General features: G+C 38.9%; 1 long non-coding RNA gene across 1 annotated transcript in view; it reads right to left on the bottom strand.

The window, feature by feature from the left end:
• Positions 1-5,845: 5,845 nt before the first annotated feature.
• LOC120221998 overlaps positions 5,846-27,863 on the bottom strand; it is a 92,269-nt gene continuing 70,251 nt past the window's right edge. The window contains exon 3 of the long non-coding RNA XR_005525938.1: positions 5,846-6,090. This is a non-coding gene — a long non-coding RNA (uncharacterized LOC120221998). The remainder of the gene's footprint in view (positions 6,091-27,863) is intronic.

Genomic DNA, 27,863 nt, shown 5'->3' with positions numbered 1-27,863 from the left:
GTTAGAGAACATCCACCAGCTCTAGAGTTCTGATGTGTTAACCTGTTCATATTCCTTTAATCCTCCTAAAATATCTTTATATTATAAGAAATATTTCATCTAAATTTCTTGGGTGGACAAACCGAAGAATCCGTACATTAAAATGTCACTGTTTCAAAGGAAGAAAAGCTATCCCATTACATTCTTAGTGTTCCAGGGGGGGAAAAATAGACCCAACTATCCCCTCTTTCATCCGCTAGTTCTTGTGAATTCCAAGTCTATGATTTCAGCTGCCTTTATTGGCCATCCAAAAGCCTGTGATTCACTACATAGTTTAGCATTTACATTTTAGACTCAAAATAGAATTCTGCCGGGCCCCTCTCTGCAGCTTTCATGTGCCCTAAATCCAGCCCGTCCCCAGGACAACCATTAGTATGGCCATCTGTTTCTAAAGTGCTGATGCACACCCCTCCCTGAGCTGTATCTCCAGAGTGAGGCAAGTGTTTGTAAGAAGGCAGAAGCCACCGCTCACATTTCACTTCTCAGCACTGCCTGCAATGTGTCTTCTCCCCCAGAGTAGCACTTCCTCAAAGGACCTTTCTGTTGTAGGAGCTTTAAGGAGCCATTTTTCTAAGTCTTTTCACTTCCTAGAGGAATACCGTCCTTAAAATCAGATTTAGGGTGTTCCCACCCCTCCCTGCCAGACAGAACACGTGGTTAAAACTTTGCTTCTTACTATTTTAAAATAAGAAGCATGAAATTTTTTAAAAATAGTATGGCAAGCATTCTCAACTACATGGTTAATATTCAATCCCTGAGGCTCTAAATGCTTTCTTTTTCATAAAAAAGTGTGTATGTTTACTGCTTAAAAGCTTTTAGCTATTAAAATTTTATAACTAAGCTAAAGGTTTCTGGCCAATTTAATCCCATCATTTTAACTTAGAAACAAGAGTAATGAGAAGCTGGCGGCAAGGTTCGAAGAATAAGCAGAAATTTCAGGCTGTAAAAGGAACAAGAGATGATTTTTTCATCATTTTCTTTCACTAGACATGGATTTTAGACCCCTCCTCGAAGAGATATTAAGTATAGGTGATACTTAAGAAAATAACATAAAAATACAAGCATAATGTAAATAAATAAGTGAATTATTTAAAAGCTGAGAAAAACTAAAATTAAGTAGGAAAGAGTTATTTTTATGTACTTAGAGCAACCATTTTATGTACATAATACATAATAAAAATTAATTATTTCTAAATACATTTCAGAGAGCACAGAGTAACACATTACAAAATGTGCCAATATCCCAGACAGCACTGAAAAAAGAGTCCCATGTTACAATTTTCCAAGAGTTCAAACACGAAAAGACGTGGACGTAAAGTAAGGCACAGGAAACCTATTATCAAACTTAAAACTCAATCAAGGATTCCCTGCCAAACCTAAATTCTAGAGCACTTGGGGCGCCAAAATACTGGACCCCATGTGCTGAACTGAGTGTGCAGGTGGAACCTCAATAAATTCCTGGATCAAAGTCAGGTGCATTGGATGTTTGAGTGACAAGTCTAAGAAAGAAAGCAGTCACCTCCTAGCTGAATCTGACTTGAGATTCAGAGTCTGGACACATCAGGTTAGCACATGGGAGAAGCCCTCACAAGGCTATTTGCAGGAGCCTGGACCACTGGGAGACAACAAACTGGAGCTTTGTCCCCTGCTGTGCTTCAAAGAGACAGGATGCGATAGAAATCTGGTTCCACAAAGGCACGTGAAACCCTTGTCAGAATAACCTTTGCAAAATGAAAACCAGCAATTGGCTAGTAACCATGACCAAGTGACAAAACCTTAGCATCAAAAGGGGGGAAGAGATGTTGAATATCCCAAGAAGGGCTGGTACTTCAACCAATACCGAGGTGGGCCTAGATGTGCATTTGGTCCTAGTTTAAAAGAAGGTTTAGGACACCTGAGTGGCTCAGTTGCTTAGGCGTCCGACTTCGGCTCAGGATCATGGTCTCACGGCCAGTAGGTTCGAGCCCCGCATTGGGCTCCAGGCTGACAGCTCAGAGCCTGGAGCCTGCTCTGGATTGTGTCCCCCCACCTCTCTCTCTCTCTCTCTCTCTCTCTGCCCCTTCTCTGCCTGCACTCTGTCTCTCTCTCTTAAAAATAAACATTAAAAAACTTAAAAAAAAATAAAAGGTTTTAAGAAGAACATAAAAACCAGTTTTATATATGCCCTGGGTCCATGCAGCATTGACACAGACCTCTAATACAGTATAAATCTAACAGAAAAGAGCCTTTCTTCCTCACGTTCATCGCACACGACCACGAAATTCTGACACCTTTACAACACAGAGGGACACCAAAGGGGACTGTGCCCGGAGGAGCAGGAGAGGCCCATGTAGTACCTCTGTGAGCACAAGAGAGGGTGCACAGCTCTGTGGAGGAATGCTGCACACATGATTTGCCTGCTTCCAAAAGTACCTAGAGGTGATGTTCAGGGAAATGGAGTTTCTGCATTAGCAGGTATGAATATTAAGCCAACAAAATATTAGTCAGTCTGTGACCTTATTTTTACCTGCAGGCTAATGAGCCTGAAGAAGCATTACTTACAGGCAACGCGTTAATGCAGTCTCTTATAACTACCAACAGGTAACAAGGGAGCTACAATCATATACCCTTCGTGTCTGTCCACCTTCCTCCTAACACCCCTCCACAGAGTAGAGAAAAGTGCTCATCAGATTGGTCAGAAATGCAGATACTGAGGGGTCAGGGTGGCTCTGAGGCAGGCTCCCTATGCCTTACTATGATCCTTCCCCTCTAAAAGAGCTCTTGCCCCCCGCTTGCAGAATTCACGAATGGAATTGGACTATCCATTTGAAAACACAGTCTCATACTCACTCCCGGAATTCATACAGCGCCATCTAGGGCTGTCCATCTCTCTCTGTCCCTGGCCACACAAAAATGTATGAGTCCTGAGTTTTAGAAATGGGGGGAGAAGGGTAGATGGAGGAGGAAGTTTAACTCGTTTCTCGTCTAAAGCCTAATACTCCACCTCGGCCTTTGACCAGAGTTCTTCTCTCCAATAGAGGATGTTTCTGTAGCTATTAATAGCAATCACTGCATCGCGCTTTTAGCCCATATGGAAGAAAAGTGACGGATGGGCAGGAATCATTTATATTCATCAAACATAGCAAGACCCACGGCTCTCATCCCCAGCGTAACAATGCCATGATAATTCCATTAATTCTAAGGAATGTCAAAATCTACATGAGGACGATTTAAGTAAGGACCTCAGGACTGTAGGATCACAGAGAACTTTTTTATCATAAATCTGTATCAAAATAGTTCACCATTCTCCCTCCCATACAATACTGTGAATGGAAATATGACCTCTTGATGCCCCAGATCTGCCAAGAGAAATTCCCCCATGGCAATCTATTTATATCCACACCTCCGCTGAAAGAAATCCATTAACATGATTTCCTCAGAAGGCTTAAGAGCCAGGCTCCCACCTGCCACTATGTATCCATTACACACCTCAAACTCAAGTGCCTTATGTAAATCTATCCAGAGTATATATGTGGTTTTGACCACATGATATTAAAACAGTCATCCATCCTTGGGTGCCCAGATGGCTCGGTGAGCGGAGTGTGACTCTTGATTTCAGCTCAGGTCAGGATCCCAGGGTTGTGCTGGGCTCCATGCTGAGTGTGGAGCCTGTTTCAGATCCTCTCTCTCTTCCTTCCCCGCTTGCTCTCTCTCTCTCCAAAAAATTTATTTAAAAAAAATGTCATCCATCTTATTTGCTCTTTGCCACATGCCAACAACACACCTCTACCCCTGTATTTTGTAAAATTCAACAGTTAGGCAGTGTTTCGTGAAATCCTTCAGTGTACCTACCCATTGTTGCTCTGGTTTCTACATGCTATCCTATTTCTCTTCATCACTGAATTAAGCAAAAAGGTATTGAGTACCTGCTGTGCACCTTCTAGACACTCCACTAATTGTTGTAGAGATACAAATGTGATGACTACAAAGCTTTTACACAGCAGGACTTGCTTAGAAACCATGCTTAGAGACCACGGTGATTTCACTAAGATGAACCACAGGGAGTCTTGCTGTGACTGGTGGCCAGACTGATGGGCATGATGACAGCAGCGTTCCCACGCCTGTCTCCACTCAGATGTTCACTGCGGTGTCTGGAGGTAACCTTGAAGCATTCCAGGTGTTGGAAGTGTGCCTGCAGCAGATCCATGACTTGGTGCCACCTGACATGTTAGCCACCATAATTTATCACTAAACTTGAGCTTGGTCTGGAAAATCTGATTCCATTTTGGAATGCTGGCACTCGAATAGGAGTAACAAGAAACACACAAAACTTCCCTTCGCTGTGTTTTACATTCTTCTATTGCATCATCTTGTATTCTAACCACCTCATCATAGGATTCACATTGGGTTTCTGGTGATCCCCAAATCAACTCCAGAAAACTCACCCACTTAGCCCAAAACACATCCCCAAAACACAGTATGATATATGCTACCTTTTTAGAAGAATATGACATAGGAAACCTAAAAACATACATGCAGCATAGTATTTAAAATAAATATAGTATTATAAAATATCTGTAGTTGAAATGAAATAATGGCTTGGGATTTTTCCAAATAATATGACTACATTTGGGGAGACTGAACAGGGGTATAGATGACAAATGATTGCTCACATCTGGATAATTATTGAAGCTCACTGATGAATAAATCAGGCTCATCACCAGGCTTCCTCTTCTTTCTTCTTTTGCAGGTGTCTAATTTTCTATTATAAAATACTTTAGAAAAATGCTGGTACTACTGAGACATCTCACCTCTAACTCTACAGATGTTCAAAGTTACTCAAAGAACCAGTTGTTAATTTATCATAAAGGGTCCCTCAGGGCTTGTTTAAATGTTGCTATAGGAAGCATGTATTAATCAACAAACGTTTGAGTTGCTTTTATGTGTAAGCACCGGTGGGAATTAAAGATGAATCAGATGTAGATTCAGTTCTCACACAGCTTTGAGCCTAATAAAGAAGGCAGAGCTTGAATATGTGCAAGAATAAAACAATTATGTGGTAAGTGCCACAAATTTCTATGAGAGAGAGTTACATGATTTTAATAGTACATCCAAGATGGAGAGAGATGGCCGCACTCCCAATCACAGGCACTACGAGGTGACTGTGAAAGCCAGATCTCCCACCAAAATGAGTTTCCCATATCCTTCGTGTGTGTGTGCGCGCACGCGCACATGCATGCACATACACGGATACAGAGAAAAGATAAGGACACCCAAAATCTAAAGCAGAGAATTTGATCCAAAAATATATAAAACTCCTAGCTGTGCCAAGGTTGTTAGACTAGAAGCAAAACATTCCTTTAGGCTGAAGACAGGGCTAAGTCCACCCACTTCTATGTGCTCCAGTCTAGGAAGAGGTGGAGTAACTCACTCTGCCCCATTTTCCTCAGCACACACCCTGACCTAGGTCTGCTAGATTGTAACACTTAGAATGAGAAGAATCCAAAAGAGATCAATGTAAGCGAAAGCATGTTAAGGAAAGAAGGCATTTTTTTTCCTTCAGGCCATGAACAATAGTCAAAACAATTCAGTGCAGGTCTTTCTGCTGGGTTTTCCCTGGGCTCACTGGGTAGAGGGGAAGGGGGTAAGTGGGGCAACTTGTCCACTTCCAAACAGAAGCAAGTCCCAGAGTTCTCCTTAGCTTCGTGAGACAAAAACAGAAAATGAATCCAAAATGAGAGTTAATCACAAGAGAGAAGCCTTAACTCTAAAAAGACAAAATCTAATTAACAAGTCATGTATAAACACTTGCACTTTTAACCTTCTCCATTTTTACATTAAAATGCTTATGCCCAGTGCTGTTTTCCTATAATGACTCTAAGGAATTCATTTTGTCCTTGACCCAGGTCACTGTCACTCGTCTCCTCTTCCTGACTTAGAAATGACAGAAAGAGGAGATGAAAAATCTTGATCTCCCATTGCAGCAACAGGCAGAGCACTGAATGAGGTATTTGTCCCCTCTTGAAATCCTTCACGTCTCATAACTGTTTCCTTTGTGCATCTTTATCCTTCCTATAGGCAATTAAAAAGAACATTTTTAATGGCTCCCAGTATTTCTGACCTGATTCAGAATCTTAATTCAGTTTTATATACTTTTGAATTTAACACACACGCTTATTCTATCTGCAAGAATGAACCAATTTCAACATTCAGTGATCCATGACTCTGTCTGAAAGGCTTCTAGCCATCCTAGTATATTCACTGTACAGACTCAGTACATTACCATAAACGTATGAAATGAGATCATATATTTTCAATTACTTCATTCATGAAAATGCCTTCAGCTCCCCATTGTAAGCCCAGCTGTTTGTTTCATATTACAGCTCAAGAGCCAAGTTTCAAGGGCAATGAAAGTTTTGCTATGTATCACTGTCTAAAAGACAATAGGAGATCAATTAAGTAAAAATCTGGGATTTTACAGGCATCCCAGTGTAAAATCTCCCACATGTCAAGGGTAATATTTCAACACTTATGAAATGATTAAAAAAAAAAAACAACATATGGAATGGTTGAAGGTGGCGGACGGTGTTTTTGTTTTGTTTTGGCTATAAAACCAAGTCATCAGGAAGATAATATGTATCTGCCTGAAAAGGAAAATGAAAGATAGTGAATCATGTTGTAGGTGTTGTCCAGCAGACACAAGTGAATCCTGTGTCCATGTGAACCAAAACCCTTAAAAAGAGTAATTCACATCTCTGCTCAAGAATATAAAAGGACGGGGAATCCATTTCTGTTTTAGACTCAATGCATATAGTTTTAGCTGTCACTTTTACTCTGGAATGCAGACAGTGAGAGATAGTGGCAACCTATTTAGTCTTGGGGCTGCTATCATTGCAGACACTATGCCTACTCCTGTTGGAGAAAATCAACTCAAGTTATGCTTACGTAGCTAGAAGAAGGTGTGCATGAAATAGGACGAGAGGGAGAAAAGCAGGAAATAAATAGAACTCCCACAACCTGAATTGAACACAGGTTACAGAGAGCTAGACAATCCAGTTGTCCGTAGGAACTCACATGATCTCCCCTACACATTGCCTGCAGGGGCAGCAATAAAGACAGAGAAATTCACAAGGTTGGTTAGTTACAGTGAGTAAATTCTCCAGTTGAGTGGAACTGAGTATGAGGAGTGTGTTTAGGGAAAGCATTAGGAAGGGTCCCCAGGATAAGAAGGGTGATATAACTCCTTGCATAACTTCATGAGAAACACATACAAAGCTACCTTACTAGGATAAAATAATATCCTCTGGCACCAGGGTCACAGGTAAAATGTCGAGTTTAACTAATGAGCACTTCATTGAGAAAATATTTGTTATATAGGCACATCCACTACCTCTGATTTTATTCCAATAATACTGAAATTAAGTACCAGAATGCTGTTCATTTTATCAAAGTAAATAATACCTAGAAAAGTCATTATACCTATCACAAATAAATTTTGTAATAATCCCTCACAAAGAACCAACTACCTTAAATCAGTATACCAATTTTGATGTTCCCTACATACAAGAGTAATTAACCACATCCATGCTAGCCAATTTACTATCACTACAGCCTTACATTTAAAACGTTCTCAAACTTTAAAAACTAGGAAACTAAAGTAACAGAGCTTACTGTAACTAACCAACCTTGTGAATTTCTCTGTCTTTATCGCTGCCCCTGCAGGCAATCTTTTTATAGTTGTTTGCTTTAGCAGGGTGAAAGTTCAGTTTTAGCTCCTGGACTTCTCACTTGTCTCTGGAGACATGCATTCGAATTCTCCTCTCCACCTGTTCTTTAAAAGGATGTTTTTTAACAATGTAGTTGTTCAGTTTTTATCTCCTGGCACAGTCACAAGAAAAAAAAACGGAGAAAAATAAAACCACAGGATTTTTCTGACAAATATGCAAAATCCAATGAGGTCTTCTTTTACAATCTAAGACTCTAATTCATTAGTAGGTCTAACCCTTGTTGCAGCTAACCTCCTTTGAATCTTCCTGTTTATATACAAGTTAAAATGTTTAGAATGCTACAGATTTTACTTTACCTAATCTTAGCTAAGGAACGAAAACTACATAAACAGGAAGACTGAAAAAAAATCGTATTAAGTAGACTGAAGTTAGATGTGCCAATGAAGTAAGCCTCAGATTTGGAAAAGACAGTGACTAGCTATTGTGAGTGTGTGTGTGTATATACATATATATGTATGTGTATATATATTCATTTTTTCTTTATAAATCACATTATTTTTTTATCATAGAGAGAAAGAATGCAAGCAGGGGAGAGGGACAGGGGGAGAGAGACACAGAGACAGAGACAGAAGGAGAGAGAGAGAGAGAGAGAGAGAGAATCTCAGGCAATCTCCATGCCCAGCATGGGGCCCAAAACAGGGCTCAATCTCCCAAGACTGCGATCATTTGACTGTTGAGCCAAAATCAAGAGTCAGAGGCTCAACTGACTGAGAAACCCAGGGACCCCTTATAGACCATTTTAAAACAATGTGTATATAATTGAACCATTTTTAAGGAGAGTAGTGTAGTGATTTCTCACATGAATATTATAATACACATAGAATCTCAACATCATCCATCACTTAAAAAATTACTGTAACTATAAAATTAAAATATCTGATCAGACTCTAATCTCTGATTATGTTTATACTAAACCTATGTCAAATTCATCCTAAAAATGAGGAAAGCTTTTTGCATGGATAAGCTCCTTCAGACATGCCCATGACTTTGTTATTGTTATCCTTGGTACTCATTTCGTACAATGCCTAATACAGTCCTTGATGATGTACAAGTTCAGATAATATCTGATATATTTTTAACAGTTGCAATCTACCAGACCATTCCAAAAACTAAATTTCAGGAATCACAGAGCATGAAGAGAACTCACATCTGGAGGATGTGAAGGATGACTTGCATGTATACTTACATATACAATGCTATTTCATATTTCGATGAGCTCATTTAAACGCTACCGTGTAGTACCTAGGATGGCTAGAGTGGCTAAAGAGATATTCTAAATTCTTCCTCCAAATAGTGACAGTATCTGAAAAGGTAGGGTTTCTTTTACATTTTCTTTATCCAGGTTATTTTGTTTTTTTTTTAATGTACAAATAGCTATGCCATCTCTCCAGCGTGAAATTCTGGTAGGACTTGAGAATTTGAGAAAAATAGCGACATATAAAAAATAAAAGTAAACTGTAAATTCCTAGTAGCAATGTGTCAATTCCAAATGTAGAACAGCACAGAAACTTAATTCATTCAAGTGAAGTTTATAATTTTTCAGCCAGTTTCCAAAGCTTAGCCTGTCTTATATTAACAGAAAGAACTTGATTAGAATTGATAATGGAATAAAATTAAGTCTCCTTATCTAAGTAAATGTGATGCATCTCCACTTGCTGAAATCTTTTATTCTCCTCAGTGAAGATTTGTAGCTTAAAGATTATTCTTAGTCATTTAAAATTTTTAATGTATTTTAACCCACAATATTTCTCACATATTGCTTATAAACTGAGGACGTATCTACTGCTATTTCATCTTATGAAGCAATCCCTTTGTCTCTTTGTTAGTTTCAGTTGATTTTCTTGCCTTTTCAAAGAAAAACAGAGGTGCAATTACCAATACTTTTTTCTTCTGGATCCACTGTTAGTCATAGTTCTTATAGCATTGATTTGAATTTCTCAAATGCAATGAAATGACAGTGGTGATAAAAATAATACATTTTATGTTTCACTATATAGTATTTTTTTATCTCTCATTTTAAGTTAAATATTCCTTACCATATCAAAAAAAAAAACCAAAAACCTCTCTTCCTAACTTACTGAGACTTTTCATCCAGAATTGATACTGAATATAATTCAATGTTTTCACCATCTATTGAGATAATTATTTTTCTCATGCAAAATTTTTGTTTATTTATTTATTTTGAGAGAGAGAGGGAGAGGGAGGGAGGGAGGAGCAGAAAGAGAGGGAGAGAGAGAATCCCAAGCAGCCTCCACGCTCGTAGCACAGAGCCTGACATAGGCTTCATCCCACAAACTGTGAGATCATGACCTGAGCAAAAATCAAGAGTCAGACACTGAGCCACACAGGCAACCCGTCTCACGTGAATTTTTAACATGACTAATTTTTGTCCTATTTTCCTAATGTTGAATTGTCCTGGAGTTAATGGGCTTTACATTACCTGGTTCATAAAGTAACCAGCTTTTACATAACGTTCTTCTGTTTGCAGAAGTTTACACATTTTTCAAACTGTGAATCCCAAGTTACAAGACAGAAACGCTTCTTCAGCCTCCCCTGCAAGGAGAAGTCCCAATACATAACCAGGTTCAGCCAAATTCACAAACGCCATTGAGAAGCAAGTACTGCATAAGCTCCAGTGTGGAAAGGACGGTTGCTGGGAAGGCCAATTCAAAAGCAGCACTGGCCAGACTCCTGCTCCATCCGTATCAATAGCGCAGCCATGAAACACAAGCCCGGCAGCAAGACCCGGAAATCTTTCCCGGAGCCACCTGGCCGCTGGGCAAAGGCACCAGCCCCAGCCTGCAGAGCCCCTGCTCCCATGATTTCTTTAAGCTACATTTAGAAACTTCATTTCTGTTCAAGTCACAGTGGATTCTGTTGTTGCAATTAAGATGTGACTGAATTAATTTATGGAGGACTTCAGCTTGCTAACATTTTATTAAGGATGTTTCTTACAAAGTATATTTTAAAAAGGGATCGGTGATTTTCTTTGTTGTGGGGAAATAGGGAAGAAGTTATTTTTGTTAAAAGTGGCTATTAAACTCTGGTAAAATTAGTTGATAGGAGACTTTGGTGAAATTCAAGACAGTTAGCTTTTTTTCCACCCTGGAACAGCTTAAATAGCTTGTGGATTATTTATCCCTTAAATATTTGACAGAAATTCCCCTATATAAATTTCTTTCATTTTTATACCATATATATTGGGCTATTCGTGTATTTTTAATTTCCTGAAACATTTTAGACAATTTAATATTTTCTTGTAAGAAATATTTCATTCACTTTTTTATATTGGCAAAAAACCTCAATTTTTAATTTTCTCTCTATCTGACTATATCTACTATAAAGCATTTATCAATTTACCTCCCTTTTTTCAGGTAGTTTTCCTGGAAATTTTTCTATTTTATTGTCCTCTCCCATTTTTAAAATCGAGTTCTAGTAAGGAGAAAAATGGTAGAGAATTGTAATGATAATAAAGTCATTCCTCTGCAAACTTGCTTCTCACATATATCATTATACTTGATTATTATTCCAAAAGAACAACCACAACCAGGTGAGACCTATGTAAGAGAAGGATGTTCTCAGAGAGGCTGGAACTTGCCAAGGTGACCAAGATCAACTGCCCATTACTGATGCAGACTCTTCTCACTCCTGATTTTTGCATGTATATTCAAATAATATTATTAGGGCTACTACCATTGGTTGATATTTCTACATATTACATGTATAAATGTTATAATGCCTTCTTATTTGGATCTCACTTAATAATACAAAAAAAAAAAAAACACTTTGGGAGTATAATTATTTCTCCCATAACTGAAATACTGACAATAGTTAATTTACCTCAGGCAAGGGAAGCCTGGAACAGAGGCCTTGTTGTTCCAAATTTAAAGAATGAAATAATCTTTCATATCTCCTGCTGAAAACAAGTCCTGAATTAAGATCTCCAGAAATGATCCAGGGGAAGAAACGGAGAGAAGACAGGAGAGGAGAAGAGAGGCTGCGGGGGGGGGGGGGGGGGGGGGGGGGGGGGGGGGGGGGGGGGGGGGGGGGGGGGGCAGGAATTGTATTTCATATACTCTGGTGCAAATAATGTCCCATTTCCTTGTTAAGGACAAAAATTGCAACTGATGCTTACTAAAATAGCAAAAAAATTTTATTCAAGACTATTGCAACAGGGTCAAGATTTATAATAGGGAAGAAAAATTGAACTCAACTCCTATGAAACAAAAGGCAGGAACTATTTTAAATTCTGGGGCCAGCTTGAGGAGGGAGGTTGGACACTGTAATCAGGCCTTCTGTATTTTCTAATTGGTGCGTATCGAAGTTAGATTCCTACCATCACATAGCGACTTAGAGGTAGGAGACCCTTATGTTTTTGATGATTACATTTCAAAGAGCTGGCTCTCAAGTTGGATAAAGACATTAGTGGATTGAAGAAAATTTACATTTCAAAGGCAGAGAAAGAATTTACAATGGAAAGATTTCTAACATAAATATTCTAAGAAAAGGGAAATCAGAGAATAACAGTCTTGACTAAAACTGTCTAAAGTTTAGTCAAGCTAAGAGGAACATTAAGACTGTATTGGTCTTCTTTGTCTTTCTAGAACAGATAAATCTGCTCCAGACCTCATCTACTTGTCTGTCAAAAAATTCTAAGTTAGATGTGGTTTGGGAGAGAAGCTTCCTCTCCTCAGTCTTTTTGAAAGAATCTCAAATATTTAACTAAACTTAGAACATATGGGGAGAGGCATCTATGTTCATTCCAAACTAGACACCACTGACATGCTCGCTGCCTAGTTTCTCATGGTCACTTACTAGAAACCTCAGAGCTCCTCATTGTCCTTGCCCATCTGTCACCTGGGAATTCTTCATTGACCTTCCAAATCACAGCCCTTGGCAATCCTCAGACTGTGCCAACAATCTCACTATAGTTCATGATCTGCCACATGACTCACAAGCCCCACAGGAAAAAAAAAAATTCTAGTATCAAGGAAAACTACAAGGAAAATGTTTCTCTCTGAAGAGTGGTCTCCTTTTGTTTTCCACATCCTCAGCTTTTCCAATAACAAAAGCATAAGTGAAGATTGTTTTTTGAGGAACTGGCAACTTTAGCTCTTGGTCAACACAAAAACCATAAAGGACCTTGGCATACAAGTTTTGGCTACCCTGAGATGCAAAAGTGGTATTTCCTTACATTTTTTCCAGATGCTATAGTAGAAAATGAAACAGAAAGTACCAGAGTATCCTGTTATTTATATGTTTAACTTTACCTAGAAATAAATAAAATTGATTCATAAGACAAGGAGTTAAGATGGCACAGTAGTATGGGGACTCTGAGCTTGTCACATGTCTGAAATGCAGCTCAATCAGCATAAAATCGTGTTGAATACCTAGCAAATTGATCTGAGGATTAATGCAACGATCTGCATAAACTGAGCCAGAGAACTTGGCAGGTATGTGGTGCAGAGAGATGACTTGGAGGAAAGAAAAGCCACGGAGTCATGGAGAGTAGGGAGCTGTTTTCGCAGAGAAAACAGAGAGAGAAAGAACAAGGGGCAGAGTGCAGTGTATCAGGATCATGCAGGAAAAGTGCTCCCCTCAAAAGTAACTGGAGAAAGGGAAAAGTGAAAATACTCACAGAAATCTGTTCCCTAAAACCACTAAGGAGGAGAAAGGAGAGGATTTCAATACTGCCAGGATTCTATGAAAAGTAGAGTGCAGACTCTGAAGGATTGGAGCTCAGTGCCTGGTGATGGCCAGATGAGGAAGTAGGACAAATCCCCAGAAGCAGGCAGTGTGGTCTGAGGGGCCTGTGTGCATACAGGGAGAGACAATTTCCCTGCTTGGAGTGTATTGGTAAAGGCCATGCAGACTCCCTGCTGGCAAAAGTCCCAGCAGATCCCAAAGAGCAGCCATATTTGCTGGTACAGGGACAAAGATGCCAGAGCGTGGCAAAATATGGCACTGGCTGTGTGTTTTGATTTGCCATAATCTCTGAAAATCTGCTGCTGCACTTTGCATAAATGTTTTCTGGGGGAAAAAATGGCACCCACCCATTGCTCATCGACACCCTCCACTGGAGAGGCACGGGTCCAAGTCCCAGGGGACTCTGAAGTGTAAGGTTTTGGGACACTGTCCCATCTAAGATAAATCTCTGTAGGGAGGCACTGTGTGGCAGGCAGACAGCTTAGACACACAAGATGGAGATGGAGAATGAAAGAAAGCCTGAGACCAAGGAGGGGTGTTTGATCAAATGTGTGTGAGAGCACAAAATTTCGCATCACAGACTAGAGAGCCATTTTCACCTCTAGCATGCATGCACACAGATAGACCCCAGTGAGCTAGGCAGCACCACCAAGTAGAGAATGGAACCGCTACACAAAGACCTGCCAAACTGCACCCTCCAGGCACATTCCCCAGAAGATCAGCACAAACCCTTCCCATCAGCTTAGCCTACAGAATACAGTGTTCTGCAAAGTTTCAGTTCTAGGGGAAACTGGGTGTAACTTCATTTGGGGTTGCATTCTGTTTGTTTATTTTGCTTTTGCTTGTTTTGCTTATGTTGTTTTCTTTCTTCTTTTTTACTGAGATACACAAAGAGCAATTTTTTTAATTTTTTATTCTATTTTATTTTCTTAATTTTATTTTGCTCTATTTACTTAAATTTTTTAATGTTTAAAATTTTTAATTTTTTTCTTTCTCTTTTCTCTCTTTTGTATCAAGTTTCTCTCAACAAGCAAACCAAAACAAACCTAGCATCTAGCTTACTTTACTTGAATTTGTTTTGTTTAGTTTTAATTTTTTAGTTTTTGTTTTTAATTTTATTTTTTCTCCTCCTCCAAGATGACAAGATGGAGAAATTCACCCCCCAAAAAAGAAGAGGAAGAAATAATGGCCAGGGATTTAATCAGCACAGATATAAGTAAGATGTCCAAACTAGAACTTAAAACCATGATTATAAGCATACTAGCTGGAGTTGAAAAAAAGCATAGCATCCCTTTCTGTAGAGATAAAGAAACTAAAATCAAGTCATGCCAAAATTAAAAATACTATGACTGAGATACAACCTCAAACGTATGTCACAACGGCAAGGATGGGTGAAGCAGAGCAGTGAAACAGTGATATAGAAGAAAAATTATGGAAAACAATGAAACAGAAAAGGAGGGAAACAAAGGCAAAAGATCATGATGCAAAACTTAGAGAACCCAGAGACTTAGTAAAGTGGAGTAACACTGGGGTGCCTGAGTGGCTCAGTCAGTTAAGCATTCAACTTTGGCTCAGGTCATGATCTCATAGTTCATGGGTGCAAGTGCCTCATCAGGCTCTGTGCAAACAGCTTGGAGCCTGGAGCCTGCTTCAGATTTTGTGTCTCCCTCTCTCTCTGCCCCTCCTCTACTCATTCTTTGTCTCTCTCTCTCAAAAATAAATATCAAGAAAAGTTGTTAAAGAGGAATAACATGCATAAAATAGGCGTCCCAGAGGATGAAGAAAGAGAAAAGTGGGCAGAAAGTTTATGTGACTAAATTATAGCTGAAAACTTTCCTAATCTGGGGAAGGACACAGACACTAAAATCCAAGAACTCCCCTTAGAGTCAACAAAAGCCAACTATCACCCAGGCATATCATAGTCAAATTCACAAAATACACAGGAAAGGGAAGATTTATGAAACAAGCAAGGGAAAAAAAAGTCCTTAACCTACAAGAAAAGACAGATCAGATTCATAGCAGATCAGTCCACAGAAACCTCACAGGCCACAAAGGAGTAGCAGGATATGTTCAAAGACCAAAAGCAACAAAGACTAGAAAGCACCAGAGAACATCACCAGAAACACCAACTCTATAGGCAACACAATGATACTAAATGCATATCTTTAAATAATCACTCTAAATGTCAGTGGACTAAATGCCCTAATCAGAAGCATAAGGTATCAGAATGAGTAAGAAAACAAAATTCAGCTATAACCATCTGACAACAGATTCATTTCAGACCTAAAGACACCTTCAGATTGAAAGCAAGGGGATAGAAAACAATCTATCAGGCTAACAGACATCAAAAGAAAGCAGAGTAGCCATGCTTATATCAGATGAACTAGATTTTAAAACAAAGACTGTAACACGAGATAAAGAAGGGCATTATATCATAAGGGGTCTATCCATGAAGATCTAACAACTGTAAATCTTTATGTCTCCAACTTGAAAGCACCCAAAAATATAACTCAATTTATCTCAAACATAAATAAACTCTTTGATAGTAATACAGTAATAATAGGGAAATTTAACACCCCACTTACAGCAATGGACAAGTCATCTAAGTAGAAAATCAAAAAGGAAACAAAGGTTTTAAGTGACATACTGGACTGAATGGACTTAACAGATATATTCAGAACATTTCATCTGAAAGCAGCAAAATATCCATTCTTCTTAAGTGCACATGGAACATTCTCCAGAACAGATCACATACTGGATTACAATTCAGCCCTCAACAACTACAAAAAGATTGAAATCATACCATGCATATTTTCAGACACAACGCTATGAAACTTGAAATCAACTACAAAAAATAATTCGGAAAGACAATAACTACCTGGAGATTAAGGACCACCCTACTAAAGAATGAATGTGGTTGGCACAAAAACAGACACATAGACCAATGGAATAGAGTAGAGAACTCAGAATTGGACCCACAAATGTATGGCCAACTAATCTTTGACAAAGCAGAAAAGAGTATCCAATGGAAAAAAGACAGCCTCTTTAACAGATGGTGCTGGGAGAACTGGACAGCAGAAGAATGAAACTAGACCACTTTCTTTCACCATACACAAAAATAGACTCAAAATGGATGAAAGACGTAAATGTGAGACAAGAAACCATCAAAACCCTAGAGGAGAAAGCAGGCAACAACGTTTTTGACCTCAGCCACAGCAATTTCTTACTCAACACATCTCCAAGGGCAAGGGAATTAAAAGCAAAAATGAACTTTTGGGATCCCATCAAGGTAAACAGCATCTACACTACAAAGGAAACAATCAACATAACTAAAAGGCAACCGACATAATGGGAAAAGATAATTGCAAATGACATATCAGGCTAGTATCCAAAATCTATGAAGAACTCACCAAACTCCACATATGAAAAACAAATACTCCAGTGAAGAAATGGGAGGAGACATGAATAGACACTTTTCCAAAGAAGACATCCAGATGGCCAACAGACACATGAAATGATGCTCAACGTCACTCATCATGAGGGAAATACAAATCAAAACCACACTGAGGCACCACCTCATGCCAGTCAGAGGTGCTAAAATGAACAAATCAGAAGACTATATACATGGCAATGAGAAAGAATGAAATCTGGCCATGTGTAGCAACATGGATGACCTTGAGGGTGTTATGCTGGGCGAAATAAGTCAGGCAGAGAAGAACAGCTACCATATGTTTGCACATATAGGAGGATTAGGAGGAACTTAACGGAGGACTGTGAGGGAGAAGAAGGGGGGGAAATAGTTGGGGGAGAGGGAGGGAGGCAAACCATGAGAGACTCTTGAATGCTGAGAACAAACTGAGTGCTGATGGGGGTGAGGGGGAGGGGAAGGGGGATGATGGGCATGGAGGAGGGCATTTGTTGGGATGAGCAGAGCACTGGGTGTTATATGGAAACCAACTTGACAACTATTAAAAACAAAAAGACTATAGATGCTGGCAAGGATGTGGAGAAATTAGAACCGTCTTGCACTGTTGGTGAGAATGCGAACTGATGCAGTCTCTCTGGAAAGCAATGTGGAGGTTCCTCAAAAAATTAAAAATCGAGCTCCCCTAGGACCCAGCAATAGCATTGCTAGGAATGTACCCAAGGGATACAGGAGTGCTGATGCATAGGGGCACATGTACCCCAATGTTCATAGCAGCACTCTCAACAATAGCCAAATCATGGAAAGAGCCTAAATGTTCATCAACTGATGAATGGATCAAGAAGATGTGGTTTATGGGGCGCCTGGGTGGCTCAGTCAGTTAAGCCTCCGACTTCGGCTCAGATCTTGATCTCACGGTTCGTGGGTTCGAGCCCCGCGTCGGGCTCTGNGTGTTTGTCAGTCTGTTTTCTTCTCCAGGGCTACCTCAAGAAACAAGCCAAAGTACACATGGTGGAGAGTCCCAAATATCACTACAAGTAGGAAAATAAAATAACCATAAATAAAATATTTAAATAAATATTTAAATAATATATTAAAATAAAATAGCCCCTTGTATAGTCAAGGAGTCTTCTTGGGTATAGCAGTGCTCACAGGTGCAGACAGCATAACAAGTCTTAAGAACTAACAAGAGACAGAAGCTAACCAATATGATGAAATGAAAGAGCTCCCCTCCAAAGAAATTCCAAGAATTGACAGCTAAAGAACTGATCAAAACAGATATAAGCAGCATAACTGAACAAGATATTAGAACAATAATCATAAAACTAATAGTTGGGCTTAAAAAAAGCATAGAGGACATCAAAGAAACTATGGCTACAAACAAAATGGAGCATAAAATAGGCATGATGAATTTAAAAATGTGATAAATGAGGGGCGCCTGGGTGGCTTAGTGGGTTAAGCATCCGACTTTCGCTTAGGTAATGATCTCGCGGTTCGTGGGTTCGGGCCCCGCGTCGGGCTCTGTGCTGACTGCCATGTCAGAGCCTGGAGCCTGTTTCGGTCTGTGACTCCCTCTCTCTCTGACCCTCCCCTGCTCATGCTGTCTCTCTCTCTCTCTCCTAGAAATAAATTAAAAAAACATTAAAAAAAAATAATAAAAAAATAAAAAAAAGAAGATGTGGTTTATATATACAATGGAATACTACTTGGTGATGAGAAATGAAATATTGTCATTTACAACAATGTGGATGGAACTGGAGGGTATTATGCTAAGTGAAATAAGTCAGCCAGAGAAAGACAGATACCATATGTTTTCACTCTATGTGGATCTTGTGAAACTTGGCAGAAGTCCGTGGGGGAGGGAAAGGGGAAAAAATGGTTACAAACACAAAGGGAGGAAGGCAAACCATAAGAGATTCTTAAATACAGAGAACATACTGAAGTCAGATGGGAGGTGGGGGAGAGGGGAAAGTGGGTGATGGGCATTGAGGAGAGCACTTGTTGGGATGAGCAATGGGTGTTGTAAGGAAGCCAACTTGACTATAAATTATATTCAATATATAAATAAATCTTTACAATAAAATAAATTTTTAATGATTTTTTCATTTGTTTCGATTCTTATGTGTTTTCTATGATCTCCAAAAAAACATGAACTTCTTTTGAATTACAAAATATTAAGTATATCATTAATGAAAGAAGGTGGGATAAGCTTTATAGCAATAATTTTATCACTCTCAGAAAATGTATCTTTTTAGAAGACGTGAAATGATGTGCTAATGTAAGATTTAGGCATAGCAAATCAAATTTTTTTCCATAATAATCTAATTTGCAATTGCCTTAGGGAAAATCCAATGGTGACAAGTCACAGAAACTTAAGTGTGTTCTGGGATATACTAGAATAAGAAATCTCTACTAATAATCTTATGTATGTCTCTAACAAAAGAATATCTGTTGCACAGATGTTTCCATCTGTTGTCCACACTATGTTCTGAGCCATCATTACAGTCTCATCAATGGGAATAGATGAATAGTCAATATTCATCTAATAGACTATGTCTTCTCCTTAAAACTATGCTTCAGATAGTGTAGAAAGTTTTATGTTCTAAGGGGAAATAGTCATATAAAACAGCTGTTGAGAAGAAAATATAGCTAACATATTATGAAGAAGTTTCTCAATTTCACATTTTCAATCTGTGTCCAAATTTTTTCTTTCCTAGGGCTTGTCCCTGAGTTCTTGCACCAAAGCTTCCAATTACCTAAAAGAAAGTCCTTTCTAGACTAGATGATAACAGGTTTTTTTTAAAGGATAACACTTCTTTTTACCCCTTGTCAATGTTATAGATATATTTGCTTAAATTTCAGCTAGAATGTTGCAGTTCTTACAATCTTATTCCTGAAATGTGATTAAGAAGAACAGCTTTAGAATGGCTAGTGATACTAAAAATAGCTACTTTTTATTTTTAGTATTCAAGAAACTTGAAAAGCTGATCCCTAAATTCCATTTCCTAACTGGATAATATATACTGGTCGATCTACAATTTAAAGTCAGTTCATTTAAAAAATAAAAATGAAATGATATACGGCTCCAGAGGATATCAGTGCCATATCCAGAGCAAGGTTAAGAGCTACATTTCCTTGAGAACTAAGAGGCACTGATGCAACATCTTGGGGTGTTCACTGGGAAGAAAAATCTTCCTGCCCATTGAGAAGAGGGTTTTGTGACAGTTTCTCCAGGACAGTTTTCTGTCTGTTTGTTCCTTCCTTCCTTCCTTCCTTCCTTCCTTCCTTCCTTCCTTCCGAGAGAAAGAGAGAGAGAGAGAGCAAGCATGTAAGCTGGGAAGGGGCAAAGGGAGAAGGAGAGACAGAGGGATAGAGAGAGGGAGAAAATCCCAAGCAGGCTTCATGCCCAGCGTGGAGTCTAATGTGGGGCTCAATCTTATGACCAAGAAATCATGACCTGAGCCAAAATCAAGAGTCAGGTGCTCAACGGGCTAAGCCCCCCAGGCACCCCTCTCCAGGATATTTTTCTCAATAGACACTCTCAATAGAACACTCTAAGATGGAGGTGTAGGAAGACCATGAACTCACCTTGTCCTACAGACACATCTACAGCTACATATGTATCAATTCCACTCTGAAAAAGGCCTGAAAACCAGGTAAAGAGCTATTCTGCTAAAAAAAACAAATGGCCACAATGAGACTGTAGAAGAGGCAGAGACATGGAACCCATGATCAGGAATTATCTCATAAACACAGAGTTTCTCCTTGAGGAGTTAGGGGCTCATACCCCCTATCAGGAATCCAAACCCTTGAGATCTGCACTTGAGAGAAAATCACCCAAAACATTTGGCTCTGAAAACCAGGAAGGCTTATGTCTAAAAGACCCAAGAGGCTGTGAGGAATGAGAAGTCCAATCATAAAGGATTTATATGCAGACTTAATCACCTGGGTACCCAGCCTAAAAGTAGCACTGTGAAAGTGCTTAACCACAGGCAAAGAAGATTCAGTAGCTTACCTTTAAGTATCTGCCTGAGATGCAGGGGTCTGGTAGGACTTTCTCCAGGGAAGGAGGCACTGGCAGCTGTCATTTGTGCATGTTTACTTCACACTGCTAGCACTACTGGGTGTCATTTTTACACTCCCTTTACGTTGGTAACACTGTCCGGCTTGTCCTCCCCTGACTATGCACACTCTTGTAGCCCAGCTTCAGCCAGCAGGCTCATTTCAGCCCCAAGCTCCTCTGTGGCCCTGCTGAAGTCAACCAGTACAGGCAATCCATCCAGAAGACATACTGGACTGCCTGACTCTGGTGACAATGGGGACTTGAGTTGTAGGTCCTCAAGGTCTGAAACAGTAAGAGAGATAATTCTTGGCAAGTTACCAATCCAGGGCCTGTCATAGATATCACACTGAAACACATTCCCACTTCATCCTGTGAAATAGGCCTGGAGCTTCAGCATGAGGGTCTGGCTTCAGATATGCAACTCATCTATAAACTATGGAGAAATTCTCAGAAAATGTAATCCTGGAGATGGCAGCTTGATGCTCTCCTTCATCGGCACTACACTTTGCTTGTACCTCCCAGAAAGGAGTTTATACAACTATCCTGATACTCTGATTTTTCCGACTGTCACCAAGAGGACACCTCCAAATTACCTGGGCTAGAGCCCAGCAGGGCTCATGCCTGGTTTCATACGACAGTATATATCTGCATACTGTAAAATGTGTTGCTTGTGGGTCTGTTTTCAAATCAGTATGAAACTCAATTCTGACAGAGATCCCTTTATTTGAAATACGGACAGGACTTGGCAGGACTTCAATAACTGGGACCGATCAAGAATAAATCAGGCTGCTTCGAAAATCCCAAAAGTTTGAGAGGCAACAAAGAACTAGGGCAAGGTCAAATAAAAAGACTTCTCACTTACACAAGACCCCTCCTTCAAGATTGGAAGAGGTAGAGCTGTTTTATCTAATACATAGAAACAAACAGAGAAAATCAAAACGGGGAAACAGAGGAATATGTTCCAAACAAAAGAGAAATGTAAAACCCTGGGGAAGGGTGGTGATGGTGAAGAACACTTAATGAAATAAAAATAAATAATTTACATGATAAAGGGTTCAAAGGAATGGTCATAAAGATGTTCACCAAACTTGAGAGAATGTTCAATGAACATAGTGAGAACACCAACAAAGAGAAAGGAAATAAAAGAAAGATCCAAACAGAAGTCACAGAACTGCAACACAGAATAATTGGGCTAAAACTACACGAGAGGTGTTCAACAACAGACTAGATGAAGTAGAAGGATGGACCAACCACGTGGAACAGGCCAGGGGAACTTATCTAAACAGAGCAGCAAAAAGAAAAATCAATTTTAAAGAAGTGAAGATAGCTTAAGGGATATGACCACATCAAACACACAAACATTCACATTATAGGGATTACAGAGAAAGGAAAGAGAAGGCTCAGAAAATGTATTTGAAAAAATAATAGCAAAAGGAAAAAACAGCACACACGCACGCACGCACACACACACACACACACACACACAAACCAACTTGCTATGTACAAGAGAACCCACAAAAGACTATGAGCTGATTTTTTCAGCAGGAATTCCAGGTTAGAAGGGAATGGCATGTTATATTCAATGTGCTAAAAGGAAAAAAGTCCTACCAAGAATAATCCACATGGCATGGCTATCATTCAGAATAAAAAATAAATAAATAAAGTGTTTGCCAGATAACCAAAGCTAAAGGAGTTTATTACCACTAAACCAGAATTACAAGAAATGTTAAAGGGACTTCTTTAAGTTGAAAAGAAAAGGCACTAACTAGTAACAACAAACCATATAAAAGCATATAAACCATATAAAACTCTTACTGGGAGAGTCAAACATATAATAAAGACAGTGAATTAACCACTTAAGGACAAAGTATAGGTTAAAAGACAAAAGGGATAAAATTAACTAAAACTACAATAATTAGTTACAGAATACACAAAATAAAAAGATGTAAAATGTGACTTCAGAAACAAAATGTGAGGGAGTGGGAGTAAAAAAATGTAGAGGTTTTAGAGTGTATTCAAACTTAAGGTGATATTGACTTAAAATAGACTGAATATGAAGCTGTTATCTGTGGAACTCATGGTAACCAGAAAGCAAAAACCTATGGTAGATAAGCAAAAGATAATGAGAAAGGAATCAACACCTAACACTAAAGAAAATCATCAAAAAGATAATGAGAAAGGAATCAACACCTAACACTAAAGAAAATCATCAAACTGCAAGAGAAAAGAGAAAGAGAAAGAAAAGGAACAGAGAAGAACTACAAATACAGTTAGAAAACAATTAAGAAAATGGCAAAGTACATACCTATAAATAATTACTATAAATATAAATGGACTAAATTCTCCAGTGGAAAAAAAATAGAGTGGCTTAATGAAAAAAAAAAAACAAAAAACAAATGAAAAAACAAGATCCATTTATATGTTTTCAGAAAACATTCACCTCAGATATAAGGGCACACTCTGACTGAACATGAAGAGCTGAAAAGGGATAACCCATGGAGGTACACCTAGGCGGTTCAGTCAGTTGAGCTACTGTTTGATTTTGGTTCATGTCATGATCTCACGCCTTGTGGTTTTGAGCCCCATGTTGGGCTCTGTACTGACAACATGAAGCCTGCTTAGGATTCTCTGTTTCCCTTTCTCTCTGCCCCTCCCCGACCTCAACATAAATAAGCAAACATTAAAAAAAAAAAACATGCAAATGTAAACAAAAAGGTGGTGTAGCTATACTATATCAAACAAAATAGTATTTAAAACAAAGACAGTAACAAAATGCAAAAAAGGGCATTACATAATAATAAAAGGAATAACCCAACAAGATATAACATTTGCAAATATTTATGCACCCAACATAAAGCACCTAAATATATAAAGTAAACATTAAAAAAACAAAGGGAAAAATTGATAGCAATACTGTAACAGTAGGGGAGTTTACCTACCTCACTCAAACCAATGGAGAGATCATGCACAGAAAATCCATGTGGAAATATGAGCCTTAAATGACAAATGAGACCACATGGACTTGATAGATTTATAAAGAATATTCCATACAAAAGTAGCTGAATATATGTTCTTCTCTAGTGCCCATGGAACATTCTCCAGGACAGATTATGTATCAGGCTACAAAACAGGTCTCAATAAATTAAAGAAAACTGAGATTATAACAAGCATCTTTTATCATCACAATGGTATGAAACTAGAAATCAGTTATAAGAAGAACATTGGAAAAAAATCACAAATACATGGAAATTAAACATGGTACTGAGCAACCAATGAGATAATGAAGAAATCAAAGGGAAAATCAAAAAATTACCCTGAGGAAATGAAAATGGAAACCCAACATTCAAAATGCATGGCACACAGCAACAGCAGTTTTAAGAAGGAAGCTCATAGTGATACAGAACTACCTCAAGAAACAAGAAAAATCTTAGGGCGTCTGAGTGGGCTCCATCAGTTAAACATCTGAGTCCTGATTTCTGCTCGGGTCATGATCCAAACGAGGTTTATGGGATCAAGTCCTGCATCACGCCCCACACTGCTTGTAATTCTCTCTTTCCTTCTGTCCCACTTTCTCACTCATGTGCTCTCTCTCTCCCTCTCTCTTTCAAAACAAAGAAAGACAAAAATCTCAACTAAACATTTTAAATTTATGTCTACAGGAACTAGAAAAAAGAACAAATGAAGCCCAAAGTTAGTAGAAGGAAATAAAAAAATCAAAGTAAAAATAAATCAAGTAGAGACAAACATGTGGGAGCTCGACAGTGACCACAAGAAAGCGTGGTTAGGGACGGGGAGATGTGCCTGCAAACGGGACTCTCTGCCTGGGCAGATCATGCCTGCAAACAGGATGTTCTGCCAAGGGGTCTGCACACAATATCCAAGGTTAATGATCCGCTCGCACACGGGGGAACATGCCCTCCTTAGAAATAAGGAGGAGGCTGGAATTGTGAGCAGGCCTCTTAGTAAATATGTTGTGGTCGCTTCCTCCCTTTGCTCCCCCCTGTCCTTGAAATGTGTTTGGCTACTTGCCCTTATTTGGTAAAGGAATGTATCTTGCAAATTTCAGTTTGTATCCAGTTACCGGGGTATAAAATAAACCGCAAGAGGGGCTTGCGTAGAATTGTTCCTCTGGCCGGAGTTGTGTCTGTGTCTGTCTTTTGTGTGTGTCCTGCCTTTGTGTCATTTCGTCCGTAACACAAATAAAATAGAAAAGATCATTGAAAACTAAGGGCTGTTTGAGAAGAGAAACGAATGATCAAACCTCTAGCTAAACTTCCCAAGAAAAAATAGAGAGGGCTCAAATAAAATCACAAATCAAAGAGGATAAATTACAAACAAGACAACAGAAATACAAAAGATTTTAAGAGATTACAATAGTTATACTCCAATAAATTGGACAACTTAGAAGAAATGCATAAATTTTTAGAAACATACAGAGGATCTGGGTGGCTTAGTAAGTTAGGCATCCAACTCTTAGTTTTGGCCCAGGTCATGAACTCACAGTTTGAGTTCAAGCCCCATATTGGGCTCTATCTGACAACTCAGAGCCTGGAGGCTCCTTCAGATTCTGTGTCTCCCGCTCTCTCCCCAACTCATGCATGCTTTCTCTCTCTGTTTCAAAATAAATAAACTTATTTTTAAAAATCAAAAGGATCATACATCGCAGTCAAATGAGATTTTCTTCCAGGGATGCAAGAATTGTTCAACAACCAGAAGTAAAATACCATGATATCTCACATCAACAAAATGAAAGATAAAGATCATATGATCATCTCAACAGATAGAAACAAAGCATTTGACAAAATTCAGTATTTATTTAGGACAAAAGCTCTCAAGAAAATGGATATAGAGAGAATGTACCCAACATAATAAAGATCATATATTACAAACCCACAGTCAGCATCACACTCAGTGGTAAAAAGCTAAAAGTGTTTCCTCCGAGATTGGAAACAGGACAAGGATGCCACTCTCCCAACTTCTATTCAGCAAAGTACTACAAATCCTAGCCACAGCAATTTGGCAAGAAAAAGAAATAAAAGGTATCCCAGTTGGAAAGGAAGAAGTAAAACTGTCAGTATTTGCAAATGACTTGATATTACGTATAGAAAACTGTAATGATGCCACCAAAAAATCCTGTCAGAATAAATGAATCCAGTAAAGTAACAGGCTACAAAATCAATATACTAAAACCTGCTGCATTTCTATACACTAATGACAAACTATCAGCAAGAGAGAGTAAGAAAACAATCCTATTTACAATTCCATCAAAAAGAATAAAATACCTAAAAGAACTGATGAAGATGTAGAGAAAAACTATCACACACTATTGGTGGGAATATAAATTAGTATAGCTACTATGGACAGCAATATGGGAATTCCTCAAAAAATTAAAACTAGAAATACCATATGATCCAGCTCTTCCAATTCTGAACATATATATAAAGAAAACAAAAACACTAACTCAAAAAAACAAAAACACTAAGTCAAATGCACCCCAATGGTCTTTGCAGCATTATTCAGCATTATTTATAATAGCCAGGATGTGGAAACAACCCAAGTGTTGATTGACTGATGAATGGATAAGGAAGATGTGATACACTCATACTACTCAGCCATTAAAAGGAAGGAAATCTAGGGGCGCCTGGGTGGCTTAGTCGGTTAAGCATCTGACTTTCGCTTAGGTCATGATCTCGCAGTTTGTGGGTTCGAGCCCCGCGTTGGGCTCTGTGCTGACTGCCAGCTCAGAGCCTGGAGCCTGTTTCAGAGTCTGTGTCTCCCTCTCTCTCTGACCCTCCCCTGCTCACGCTGTCTCTCTCTCTCTCTCTCCTAGAAATAAAAATATTAAAAAAAAAAAAAAAGGAAGGAAATCTAGCCATTTGTGACAGCATGGATGGACCTTGAGAATATTATGCAAAGTCAAGTAAGTCAGAAAAAGACCAATACCATATGATATCACTTACATGCGGACTCCAAAAAACAAAAGAAAACCAAACTCATAGATTCAGAAAAAGATTGTTGATCACCAAAGGGGAAGTGGGTTTTAGGTGCACAAAACCGGTGGAAGGAGTCAATTGGATGGTGACAAATGGTACTTACTGTGGTGATCACTTTGTAGTTTATATATATATAAAGAATTATGCTATCCACTTGAAATTAATATGTTATATGCCATTTTACCTCAATTTTTTTTTAATTTTTTTTTTTTATTTATTTCTAGGAGAGAGAGAGAGAGAGAGACAGTGTGAGCAGGGGAGGGTCAGAGAGAGAGGGAGTCACAGACTGAAACAGGCTCCAGGCTCCGAGCTGGCAGTCAGCACGGAGCCCGACGCGGGGCTCGAACCCACGAACCGCGAGATCATGACCTAAGCGAAAGTCGGACGCTTAACCGACTAAGCCACCCAGGCGCCCCCATTTTACCTCAATTTTTAAAAAGTTAGAGATGATAGGTAGATGGATGGATAGAAAGATTAGACAGATACACTGGACTATTTCCCAAAAGTCTTAGAATTGTAGGTAATTTCCCCAAACAGCAATACCTCTGCCTATATGATATCAGATCCTTCTTTACTATTCATTTTTCTCATAACTTCCTGATTTAAACTCCCAAATTTCAAATCTGTATTTCATAGGATCTTAATCCTGTAAAAATAACTGCACTTAGTGAAATAAGAATTGGGAATGCCACATGTTTTGTGTTAGATGTTCACAATGCGTGTCAGAATTGACTGAGAAATTGTGCAGTAAGGGAGTCAGTCTGTTTAGGTAGGTTTAACCAGCATCTCCTCAATTTATTTGACCTTGTAACTCTCTTTTGGTGTACACTTTGAGAAAGGTAACTCTTTCCTATTTAACTTAGTTTTGTAGA

The sequence above is a fragment of the Hyaena hyaena genome, unplaced genomic scaffold, assembly GCF_003009895.1.
Source record: "Hyaena hyaena isolate Hyena2069 unplaced genomic scaffold, ASM300989v1 scaffold_827, whole genome shotgun sequence".
NCBI lineage: Eukaryota > Metazoa > Chordata > Mammalia > Carnivora > Hyaenidae > Hyaena > Hyaena hyaena.
The sequence above is the reverse complement of the archived record's forward strand: the minus strand, read 5'-3'. Positions and strand labels throughout refer to the sequence as shown.